The following is a 13,296-nucleotide window of genomic DNA, read 5'->3' as shown; positions in this document are numbered from 1 at the left end:
GATACAGAAAGTAAAATGTGCAGCCAAGCCGCACATTTTAGTCTCCGAAATTAACGCCTGCCAAAGGTAGGCGTTAATTTCGACCAGCACTGGGGAAGTGTACAAAAAAGCAGAAAAAACTGCTTTTCTGTATACCCTCCGACTTAATATCATAGCGATATTAAGTTGGAGGCCCCAAAAATTAAAAAAAAAAGTTAAATAATAAAAAAAAAAAAAGTTAAATCTGCCGTGGCTTGCGGGTTGGAAGATGGACGCTCAATTATGCCGGCGTCCGTTTTCTGAACCCGTGGCTGTCAGCATGTTCGAGAACAGACGCCAATAAAATCAAGCGTCGGCTGTCAAACCCGCTGACGGCTGCTGCTTCTGTCAAAAAGGAGGCACTAGGGATGCGCTAGTGTCCCCCGCGCCTCCTTTTACCGCGGGCCCTCATTTGCATTTTTTGTTTTTTCTGAATCGTGCGTCCAGGAGAGCAGGCACTTGCCCGCCCCTCCTCGTGGGTTTTTCTCTATCCTCCCGTTAGTAAGCTAAGTAGGCCCATCCTACTTAAATGCTCTGAAAATCGAGCAAAGGATTTTAAAGTGATTCATATTCTTGACTAGTAATCGATGAATGGCTTTCAACATAGATGTCACATGTTATCGTGTTTGACGTCCCAGAATCAAATGTCCCAGAATCTGCATTTTGCAGAAGTCTGAGAGTAAACAAACAGGTGCTGGTAACTTAGCAACCAGTTCTTGCTTGTGTGATCTCACTGCCTTGTCAGAGCTGAAGTAGGATAAGTTGGCAAGGAGACGAGCCAGAGGACAGATCAGAGTGTAGCCTCTTTTTAAGTAGCCTATAGCTGCTATCTGGATCAAATGACGCTGACATCCACCCCCCCCCCCCCCTATAAAGTCTGAGCATTTGCAAGAAGCTCTGCATTTCCTCTCTAGCTCTTGGTGTAGACGCTCTCACGGAATTTTTAAAAGCTTACAAACTTTTCACGTCGGCACTGGTAAAGTGCTACTTTTGCTCTTCTCTGTGCTGCAGTGGTCTCGCGCACACACCGTGCCAGAAAGAGAAGCAGTGCATTCCTGCTGTTTTTTTGGATTTTTCTTTTCAATGAGGGAGGGTCAGGGTAGGAGACAGTGTGGAGTTTGTGATTGCATCTGTGCTAGTGATTTTTTTGAGTTCGGTATTCAAAACGTTTAGCCGGATAACTCAAACATTTTCTGGCTAATTGAAGATTTGGGCACTTATGCATCTAAGAAGTGCTTTTCAGATCTATCCAGCTATATGACAGCCAGGTAAGTCTTTAAAAATGCTACTTAGCTGGATAGATTTATAAAAGCTACTTATCCAGCTAAGTCAGATAGCTGGTTAAGTCTAAAAAAGCACCTCATAGTTGACTAAATCAGATAGCTGGTTAAGAGGTGCTTTTAGATTTATGCAGTTATCTGATTCAGCCAGATAAGTAGCATTTTAAGACTTATCTGGCTATCTCACATAGCCAGATAACTCAGATAATCGCTACTTAGATGGATAATTAGAGATTTATCTGAATAAGTGTGCACAAATGATATACGTGCATTTTTACTTCCGATTTTGAAGGGATACATGCTCGCATTATTTAGACACGTATCCTCCTATAAGTCGGCTTTTTCACGTGGAAATGGGGGGGGGGGGGTTTCTAACATGCATGTGGCAATGAACTAACCAAGTTTTACCAATTAGTCTACCAGTTAACCCACTCCCACCTGCAGCTTGTGGCTTCTTAGGCTGAATTCCCTTCATTTCACCCAGACCCCTCACCCAATATTACTCCAGATATTGAGCAGAAATAAATATGCGCAAGCAAGTTGCCAGATTTGCATGAATAAATTGCTTATAAAATGGAAACTTACTCGCCCCGCCCTGGAACACACCGGCCCTCCCCTTTTTTACATGCGCAAATTTACTCGCAGACACCGATTTACAGCCTATAGTCACGTATATGCTGTTTTACATACGTAAGTGCTATTTTTTTTACGCACGCAAACTTTTGAAAATTCGGCTGAAAATGAATGAACACTTTTTTTTTTTTTTTTTTTTTTGTCTTTTGAAGCTAACGAACCAAATGGGAGGTGCCCTACAAAGCAAATGAGCGAACTGAGAAACGAAATGGTTTCCTTTGCCCGTCCCTTTATGGTAATGTTTTGAAGTGCTAAATATTCCACAAATAATTTGAATAACGGCTTATGGATACTACACATCCTGTATTGTTCGTCAGAGCAAAGTATATGGAGCAGCTGGCAGAAAAGAATGGCTTTTACTTGAAAGATAAGTCATTTTATCAGCACAGGCATTCCTCTGTTATTACGGTTTCCCGTCTTACCCCAGTCCCCAATGGACCACGGTGTGCGTTTCAGTCAGTACCACTGCAGGCAGACTGACGTAATTTGAATTTGATAGGATTAGAAGTCTCTACGCACGAAAGGCCAAAAGCTGATCCAGCCTGCAAAGGAACTCACTTTTCATCACTCCGGTGATTTGCTCCAATAGGTCAGGGCTGCCGTTTATTGCCAGGGCACCCGAGGGAAGGTAATATTTATTGCTCCTGTCTCAGTTTCCTTTGACTTGATGTCTATTATGACTGTTGTTGCCACACAAAATCCACAGACAGAGAATGTGTGTGTGTGGCCCATAAAATCACCGTGCACGCTATTAGGGGGAAAAGTGTGTTGCAAAGTTTGGAGCATTGGATAGTGCCTAGGACTTGTAAACCTGACTCATTTCTCCCACTGAGCCTTCTACTTGCTTTGGGCAAGTTAGTTTTATCATGTTATGATTCAGTTTAGCTCAGTGTAGTTCGGTAATTATAGTATCCCTTCCGGCATGTCATCATCAGGTGGGTGCCTGACAATTAGATGCTAAAATGGATAGATGCAACACACGTTTTTGAAATAATAATGGCCTGGTTCTCTAAGGATTTTTTTCTCATTTTATGTCTATTGTGGAGGGAAAAATATGAATGAATCAGGCTCTGTGTCTCCAGAAGCACACTGTATTGCTTAGGAAGGGTAATTTTGCAGCATCATGGGTATCTTAAGTGACAGCTACATGAATCATTTTCTCTGATTTCCAAAGGGAGCTTATGTGCATAAGTTCTCTTTGTGGCTATTTTTACAGAATTTTCAGAAACTCACTTACAAAAAGTTGCATCTCCTCTTTGCAATGCACAACTTGTGCGTGTGAATTTACGTGCACAGTTTTTGGGGTTGATTTTCAAAATGACTTATGCACGTCTTGTTTTATGCAAGGAAGTTGCATTTTGAAAACCAGCCGGGGTTGTGTATGTAAAAATAAATGCAAAACACAATTTACTGTGCACGCAGGAATTCCAAGGGACGGGCTTGGAGTGGGGACAGCGGTTATGTGCATACTTTTGATTTTCAAAAGAGGGGGCCTAACTTTCAAAGCTATTCTCGGTACTACATTTGCAAGCATACGTGGACATGCTAACATTTATCCTAATATTTTATAAACTCTGCGGCTGGAGCTGCAGAGTTTATAAAATACTGCATAGTTCTACTCTGAAAGCATGTGCGCGTGTTTCAGTACACGCAAATATTTCCAATTCAGAAAAGCACTTTCTTTACCAGTTTTATAAACATACAAGAGCATATTTTAGATGTGGAAAAAATATATCACATGTACTTATAACCACCACACATTGTACATGGAGACAGATTTTTGTAAAGTGATGTGTATGCGTATACACATGCATGTGCACTTTAAATCACCAGCTCCCCGATACCTCCGCCGGTTGACCCAGTCCATCTCCAATTCACCTACCCCCTCTAGCACTTCACCCTGACCCCTCACCAATTCACCCAAGCCTCCTGCCCAAAAATTGCAGAGAAGTTCGATTTCATTTTTTCTAGTCAATTAGCAGATGTAAAATTGTTCGAACAAGTTTGGGAATGTATAGGCGTACATCTCTTACAAAATAGCAACCACTGCACATATTTCTTGACTCCACCCCAAAAATCCACTAAACCACCTCTGTTTTTGCACTGGTAAAATGTATGTACGAAACTGAAAATACGCACGTACGTTTGATATTTATAAAACAGCATAGACGTAAATACATGTTACTTAGCGCATGTATGTGCTATTCTTCCATGCCAATCCCCTTTGAAAAAGTACCCATATGCATGTACAGCTGCATGCAGAAAGTTACACTGTACATGGTTGAGGACTACCCACAAATTCTCAAAGCCGACTTACTGTATGAACATATGCCCACCTTGAAAATTTGGGATAAAATATGCAGATAAACAGTAGCCACAGACTTTAGCCCTTTGCAGGCTGCTTGAAAATTGTCCTTGCTGAAAGCTAAAATGTGTGCATCAGTCTAACTCTGGCCATTTGTGCACATAAAAGTATGAATGAAATGGGCTTTGTGCATGCTTTTATGGACACAAGCCGTTGGCAGTTTTATAACAGAATATTTATGCACATAAACCTGTGCATGTTTTATTCACCAAATGGCCCCTAAGGGAGCATAGTTAATATGCAAATTATCATAATTCAATAAAGATAATTGCTGCTTTTCCTACATTTTGAATTGGATGCATAGCTTTTATTTTTGTATCTTCTTGAGAAGTTGCTGGTTTGCAGTAAGCACCAGGCTTAGGGGATTATGATTTATGATATCCATGGCTTCTATTCACTGTATAACACAACAGTTATTTTTGTAACTAAATTGCACTCCTGTCACTAATGATCATGTTTTGTTGCTCTCCTATAGGAAAGTAGTCTATATAGGTGTAATGGTTTGCATCACAACTGAGAAAAGACACTTCGGTGAACACCAGAGGGCTTCCCTGACAGCATGCCTATTAATACATGAACTTTCCAAGGAGTTAAACATGTAAAAGTAACATATATCATAGCAATTTTCAAAATCTCATTTATATGCGTGAAACCTTTTTGAAAATTCAGCCCCACAGAGTTAATTTTCAAAGAATTTTGGTGCGTAAGAGTAGCAATTTTCAAAATTCCATTTATATGCGTAAAACCTTTTGAAAACTACCTCCTATACGTAGAAGCCCTCTTGGGATCTCCAGTGGTTGGCCCTAGTCTAAAATCATGGGTAGACTACTTGCTACAGCATCCCCTATGTGGTGGCTGCAAGCTAAGTCCAGGCAGGTTAAGCGATCTGTGTAGCATTTTTTTGGTTAACAAGTCGAAGGAGAAGAAACTGCTTTATGTTGGCTCTTCTATTCTTGGAGGGCTAGGTCTCAGGTCCCTGGCAGCACAGGATAGAAAGGAAGCAGGTTGCATGCTAGTATACCACCTGGCTAGTGAGGTTTCTCAGGTTCCATTGTTTAAGGAGTTTTGGCCTTTATCTTGGAATGGTCTCCACTCTTGGTTCAGGAAAGGGAACTTGGCTCTGGAAGGATAGGGGTCTGCTGCGGCCATCTTGCACCCAGTGGTTGGGCAATGCTGAGTGAATTTGCCTGGAGTAGTTTGCAGTGAGTTTCTGTGTTTTGTTTTGGGAGGAAGGTTTTTGCCCCAGGAGTGGGGGAATGGAGAAAATTCTCTTTCCCTGCTGTAGCCTCAGAGCTTTCAGTCTGAAAGATCCCACTATTCCAGGGGCGGCCAACTCCGGTCCTACAGAGCCACAGACAGGCCTGGTTTTCAGGATATTCATAATGAATATGTACAAAATAGATTTGAATACCGTAGAGGCAGTCCATGCAAATCTGTCTCATGCATATTTATTGTGGGTATCCTGAAAACCAGACCTGTTTGTGGCTCTTGAAGTCTGGAGTTGGCCACCCCTGAATGGAAAGTAAGAGAATTTCACCTGGAGACCTCATTTGGAGACTCTGCCCCAGAAAAAGATAAGAGATGTGGAGTACTGAAGAACAATTGGACCTCAAGTATTTTTGGGAAGGGATTTCTGTCATCATTAGGAGACCCCTAGCCCAACCAGAGATCTGTACTTTTCCATGCCCTGGAGGATAAGCTACCCTGGGAGTCCACTATTGAGGGACTCTTTTACAGATACAAAGAAGGTTTGGAAAGACTGATTTGGGGCATGGATGTAACAAAGAGAAAGTTTGTAAGGTGGCAAATAATTAGTCTTGAAGATCTGCAGCTGGACCCTCTGGAGCATCCAACCAGCCTGGTTATTCAGCACCTGCGTATACCCAGCTTACATTTCCTGATATACTGCTCACTGGAAAGGATTCCCCCTGCACTGTGGGTCCTGGAGTTCTGTCCTCCCCCCCCCCCCCTCCCCTACCTTTCAGTGAGTCCACAACCTGAGGTTGTGGGTACCGTGCCAAGGACAGGCCCAGGACTGAATGTGACCCACGACTCCTCCAGTTAAATACCAGTACAGGGGCTACATTTTCCCCAAAAGCAAAAAATGAGAGAAGGCCTTCAAAATATCTGGGTCAATGACTGACAGAATTGGGTCTCTGAATTTGTTGTGAGACTGCCTGCAGAACCATTGAACGTTTAGAAGGGCTCTTGCATCTGCTCATGAAACGAGATGTTTTTAATGGTAAATCAAAATTCTGAGTGATATTTAACTTAGAGCTGTCTGATTTAAAAATGTCACTGGTGTCTATTCATTTGTTTTACGTTTGCTTGCATATTTTATTTTTTTTTTTAAATGGAAGAAAATTTAATATGCATCCCAGCTCCCACAGTCTGCACCTCCTGTAAAATATTATTTGCTAAATTGTAGTACGGCTAGAGTTTCATTGGGGTTATGCTGCATTATAACACTGAATGCTAGTTATTACATTATGATAACCAAGTTCTTTGCTGCTGAACAGACAACACTGGGAGCGTAATGGCATGATCGAGTTTGGAAATAATGCAGGAACATTATACATTTTTGTATCAAACGTGTTTATTAATTTTCCATCAGAAAGACCAGATGCAACACTTATTATGCAGAAAAAGTCCAACCTAGATGAACTTTGTTGTTGAGTTCCAGGAAGTGGAAGTCGGTGGAAATTCAAACCAACCAGCAGCTGAATTCGAGAGTTATTTGCACCACTGAATTGAAGCTGCTGTCAAAATGCCTTGGAGAGCAGCTGTAAAGTGGAGTCTGAGACTGGGCAGACCCACTTGGTGATTATCCTCCATCCAGAAGGGGCTTTGGGTTTCTTCCGGAGGCTGAGAATCCGTGGTACATACTACATAGGTTTCTCTTAACGCACTGCGTGGTCTGAGAAGACGTCATGCTGGTGTGAAAGCTGGCCAGGCATGGTGTCATCCCTTTGTGAGCCGGCATTCATAAGCGGGCTCTGATTAAAGGAGGGGATGCATTTCTCCAGTGCCGGCAAAGGCGTTTCCTGCCCTGATAGAAACACTGCAGCATTGGAATGAGTCAAAGGAAACGGTCAGTACTGCCAGCAACAATCTACTGAGAGAATTCAGGGTTTTTATTTTTCTGGGCTGCTATTGACATTAATGAAAAGAAAATTGTAAAAGAGAGAATGTTTTATGGAAACTTTAAAAAAACAAAACATGAATATTAATTTAAAAGAGGCTAAGAAGGAACAAGGCTGGCTTTTGAGCTCTGGAGCCCATAGTTATCTCGAATGAGAGTGGGATAAGTTTCCCCCCAAGGACTGGAGAGAAGGGGGATTCCCCCCGGGAGGGGCCCTGCCCAGGTCCTTCCCCTGCAATACACCACCCTCACCCCCAAGGCCTCTTTTCACATCCTTCCCTCTTGCTTGCAGGGGCAATAGAAAGGCAATCAACACACAGGGCCTGTGAGCTGGCGCACGCTCGCAGGCCCCTGCAATGATCCTGTCCCCTTCTTACATGCGGGCTTCCTGTTGTTAAATAAGGAAACCCAAGTGAACAGCTGGGCCACTGCACTGCCCGTGCGCGCGCCAGCAAACAGGGTCTGCGCTATTGGTTTTCTGGTTTTTTTTGGCAAGGCACCACCTGGATCTCTGCTGGCATGCCTTGTACAGCAGTGACAGGATCAGCTGGAGCTTTAAAATTTGGCACCATAGACAAATAGTTGGCTCATCAATACCTTTTATTATTGCTTAATCAGAGGATGCCTAAATCAGATCAAATCAGCAAGAAGGTATTTCATATTTTGAACTGTGCCTCTGACATCTGATAGCGCAGATTTATGTGGCGGTATCAGATATAAGGCTATCACCAGGGTGTGTCCTTTTGTGCAACAACTCAACAGATCCTGCAATCACGGATTTGAAATGCTGTGGCAGTTCCCCATGGAGATGGTTATATAAGATATGCCCATGAATATTACATTGACATTGTGAAAAAATATTGTACAGGGAAGGGCAATATTTATTTTAGTGATGAGATATTGAAAACCATGTTAGTACAGCAATTTAATTACTGGTATGTAATGATGTCAGACTTCACTGTGCAATTCTAAGGATAATGGAAAATGGTTGCTGAGCATACTGAATAAATACAAGTCCCCCCCCCCCCCAAAGCACAGACTACCTCGCTTATATTAATGCAATATTAGAGGATTCATTTTAATTCTTAAATCATTAGCAGAAGGCTTGGGGGTAACCAGCATGGAGTGGCAGTTACTGTCCTGAAAAACTTGCTAGGCAGACTGGATGGACCATTTTGGTTTTCTGCTGTCATTTACTATGTTATTATGTAAAATCGACTTCCCCCTGCTTCTTTTCAGTTAATTCATTGCATTAATGTCCTCAGGTATAGCTTTTTACTTAGAAGAGAAAAGGATTTTTGCATTTTGTTAGGATAATCATAATTGATCTGCCTGCTCTGTACCTTTAATTAAAATTAAATCCGCCTGAAACCTTTAAGAATTCATATTAATGTGTTGCTAGGAAGGACGTGTTAATAAAAGTAAAAATTCTACAGCGGTAAATGAATTCTGCACTAAATTCAGTATATGCAGAATCATGTAAAACTAGGAGGCCTTGCCAAATGAACTTAGCGTAGTTAGAAAAGTAATGGATAGAGCAATGGAACACGCATTACTATCTTGCAAAAATGCATAAAATAAATGATTGTATTTTTAACATGGGAAGCTATGAAGGAAATGAAATGTGTAATATTTAGATGCCTTAGAGCTATGGTGACTAGTTTTGACCACAATACAAAAAAAAAAAAAAAAAAGGCAGAGAGGTGAAAGATATAGTCACTATGTATTTATTTATTTATTAAAGGCTTTTATATACCGACTTTCTTGATACAAATCAAATCAACTCAGTTTACATCGAACAAAGCAGTAACTATAACCAACCATTCAACAAGAGACAATTTAAAAGGAGCATAAAGTTACATTATAACAAGGATGCCTTAACTGGGAGTGGGAAAAAAAGAAAGGGAGAATGAAAATAAAGTACTATATACAATAGAGTATGGGAGGGAGGCAAGGAGCCGACCTCATGATAATTTGTGAGCATAATTTAGCGTTTGTTTATTTACATAAGTGATGGGACAATTCTAGGTCAGTCTGTTGGGCTAGTGGTGGGAAAGGCTCGGCAGAACAGTCATGTCTTTAGTTTTTTTTTGAAAGTTAGTAGACAAGTTTCCTGCCTGAGGTCCGGAGGCATGGCGTTCCAGATGGAGGGACCTGTGATAGAGAATGTCCTGTCTCTGATATTTGAGTGGTGTACAAATTTGATTGGAGGAACATGTAAAGATCCCTTGTAGGCATCCCTTAAGGGTCTGGCTGTCAAGTGCAATTTGAGAGGGTGTAGTAGATCAAGAGGGGTCTGATGGTGAATATTTTTGTGGATAATTGTCAGTGATTTATGGAGAATTCTGAAGTTTACTGGGAGCCAGTGAAGATCTTTTAGAATAGGAGAGTCAACTGGAGGGGTTTTTATAGTAGAAGCCGGGAGACCTTGCAAGATGGAATTGCAGTAGTCAATTTTGGAGAACAGAATGGCTTGGAGGACAGATCTGAAGTCGTAATGGAATAGGAGCGGTTTGAGTTTTTTGAGTACTTGTAGCTTGTAGAAGCACTCCTTTGTGGTGTGTTTTATAAATTGCTTTAGGTTCAGGTGACTATCAATTATGACTCCGAGATCTCTAGCATGGGATATTTGTATGTTGGATTGCAGTTGGTGATGGAAGGGACTGCCTTCTGGGGAGATTAGCAATAGTTCTGTCTTGGACGTGTTGAGCACCAGGTTGAGGCTTGAAAGGTGATGGTTGATCGTTTGCAGGTGAGAGTTCCATAGCTTGAGTGTTGAGTCCAGTGAATTGGATATGGGGATTACAATTTGGACGTCGTCTGCATATATGTAGAACTTAAGTTTTAGATGTGAGAGTAAATGGCAGAGAGGGAGTATGTAGATGTTAAACAGGGTGGGCGATAAGGAGGAGCCCTGGGGGACTCCGAATGGGGCATTAGTGTGAGATGATTCCTTGTTATTGATTTTAACCTTATAGCCTCTATTGCTAAGGAAGGAGTCAAACCATCTAAGAGCTGATCCTGCAATTCCTATGTCTGATAGCCGGTTTAGCAGGGTATTATGATTTACAGTATCGAAAGCTGCAGAGATGTCGAGAAGGGCTAGGAGGAACGATTGTCCTTTATCAAAGCCAATGTATATTTGATCAAGGAGTGAGATGAGGAGGGTTTCGGTATTGTGTTCTTTTCGGAAACTGTATTGTGACGGGTGTAGAATATTATGGTCTTCTAGGTAATTTGAAAGTTGCTTATTTACAATTTTCTCCATGATCTTAGCAACAAACGAGAGATTAGAGATGGGGCGGTAATTGTTGAGGTCGCCCGGGTCCAGGTTCAGTTTCTTGAGTAATGGTTTGAGGGTGGCCGATTTGAGAGCATCTGGGAATATTCCTTGTGAGAGGGAACAATTGATGATATCAGCTAGATATTTGGAGATGTATTCTGGTATGAGGATCAGAAATTTGGAGGGAAAGGAAAGAACTAAAGTCACTAAAGGAAGAACCAACTTGTCTTGTGGAAAAATCCAGCATACAGAGATTCCCCTTTGAAGGATGCTAGCAAAAGTCACAATGTGTGACTTTTACTGGCCACCGGAAAGTGTTGAGATAAAATGAAGGGTGATGAGGCCCTCAGTACTGCCACTAGCTTTCTCCTCCAAAACAACCATGCCATCCATCCTTGAAGAATGGAATCTAATAACATTTTAAATGTAGTTTTTAAATTTATTTTGTCATATATATGCTACCTTTCTGAATAGGCAAATTATCAAGAAAGAATAAAATAAAAAATACATCTAAATCTATTCTACATGAAAATAATTGTGTCCTTCCCTGATGAAGCAAGAATGCGTGCTCAGCACGGAGGGGTGATGTCAGCGTGGCGTGAGGTCAGGCTGGAGCATGTGCTGGAACGCAGGGCTGAAGCAGAGCACAGGAAGATGGCGGATGGCGTGCATGGGGGTGGCATTGGGAGTGGGGAGGTGAAGACAGCTGCCAGAGCACTGAGGAGTCTGTGGGCAGCCTACATGGACCATGGACCCAAGGAAGACATGGGCCGAGACACACACACACAGCAGAGGAGGGACGAATGAGGTGGAAGGAGAGGTAATAATTATTCCCCGCAGTGCAGTGGGCCCTGCCAACAGATCATTTGCCATTTGGCTACCTGCTTTGCTGTGACGCTCTGATTCCACCTTGAGAGCCTCTGTCCTCCACTCGGACTGCTGGAACATCCCCTCCCTTCTTTGCCCGGTGGGATTCTAACCCTGCTCACTTTTGATGTCATCGAGGTGCTGGAAAGAGGGAAGGCACAGCACGCCTCTATCATCTGGCTACTTGCCATGCTGTGAAAGCTCCTTTTCCACTTTGGGAGTCTCCTGTTCTCCACTCGGAGTGCTGGAACATCCCCTCCCTCTTTCACCCGGTGAGACTCTAACCACCACCCAATTTCGACATCACCCAGGGCGCCGGGAAGAGGGAAGGGCGGATGCCAAAGGTGTTATGCGTCACGGCAGCGTGCACCCAAGGCTGCACGGAAAAGGAGCAGGCCCCCTTTATGTGCCCCTTCGTGCATAACTGAGTGGGCCCAGTAACAAAGCAGACTATTTCTATCTTAATGTTTTATGATTATGTTATTTATTTAATCTATGATTTTATCTCTCTTAACAGCTAATTTATTCTTTTACCCTATATAGTTTTTAGCTGTTACTATTTATGATTATTGTATTTCTAATCTTTTTTATCATGTGTGAACCGATGTGAAGGCTTGTCTGATATGTCGGTATATAAAAACCAATAAACTAAACTAAACTAAGAATTATTGCCTTGTGATTGAGACTGATTGACTGGGTCCATGGGTGAGTCCATTGCAATTATTTGGGAGGAGGGGGGAGGTTGCTATGCAGGACATCCTTTAAAAGTTGCAGTGTGCCAGAGTACTAACTGAAATTTGGAAGGTGATGTGGCTACTGAGGTTTGTAGTGAACAATTTTTTTTTTATTTTTCTCATTATATACAGGCTATAAGGAAATAAATCCCAATCATACTTGACATTATTCAGTCCAAAAAACCTGGTGTGATGTCTCATGGAATCCTGGTTGATGGTCTCAGATACTGTGCTGATGAACCAGTTACAGGTAAATGATTACCAGTCGTTCTATCAGAATGACCCAGAGAGAAGGGGAAGACGTTTGCTTATTCTTGTTAAGAAATCCTTTAGCATGTCGTTAGTATATGCTAATTATTCCCTTAATTTTGAAATGTTGGCTATTCCTAACAATGACTGGGGTGTTTGCCTTGTTTACTGTCCTCCAACCAATTTAAACAGAAATCCAATTGCAGAAATGTTATCTTCTTTCAATGAAGATTTGAAGGATTTTGTGATTTTTGGGTGACTTTAACCTCCATATTGACATTAATCCTCCTATTGAAAGCTGTGAAATTTTTCTGAGAACCACTGAAGCATTAGTTTGGGGCCAAATTACCGTATATATCAGGCGACAGACAAGAAGGGCACCTTGAAGAAACAGCTCCTAATGAAATTAGTAATGTGATAGGCAATTTGAAATCTTATTTCTTTTCATAAAATGAGTACTCAAACACGTCGCTAAAATGTTTTAGGAAAGATATCGCTCCTTATATTAATAATCTTCTGAATTTTTCATTGAGTGAGGGTGTTATGCTGGAATCTTTAAAAGCTGCCTTTGTAAAACCAGAAGTATACAAACCTAATCTAGCCCCCGACAATTTTAAAAGTTATCGGCCAATCTCAAACCTACCTTTTATTGCAAAACGTTCAGAAAAAGTAGTGTTAAAGCAACTTCAAGACTTCATGGACGATCATGATATTCTAGATTTACA

The 13,296-nt window shown here is 41.7% G+C and overlaps 1 long non-coding RNA gene across 1 annotated transcript in view; it reads left to right on the top strand.

Annotated features, from left to right (window-relative positions):
* Positions 1-13,296, top strand: part of LOC115079183 — a 267,455-nt gene that overhangs the window by 106,915 nt on the left and 147,244 nt on the right. Inside the window, exon 2 of the long non-coding RNA XR_003853214.1 lies at positions 12,455-12,572. This is a non-coding gene — a long non-coding RNA (uncharacterized LOC115079183). The remainder of the gene's footprint in view (positions 1-12,454; positions 12,573-13,296) is intronic.

The sequence above is a fragment of the Rhinatrema bivittatum genome, chromosome 17, assembly GCF_901001135.1.
Source record: "Rhinatrema bivittatum chromosome 17, aRhiBiv1.1, whole genome shotgun sequence".
NCBI classification, from domain to species: domain Eukaryota; kingdom Metazoa; phylum Chordata; class Amphibia; order Gymnophiona; family Rhinatrematidae; genus Rhinatrema; species Rhinatrema bivittatum.
Note: the sequence above shows the minus strand (reverse complement) of the source record. Positions and strands in the feature narration are given on the sequence as shown.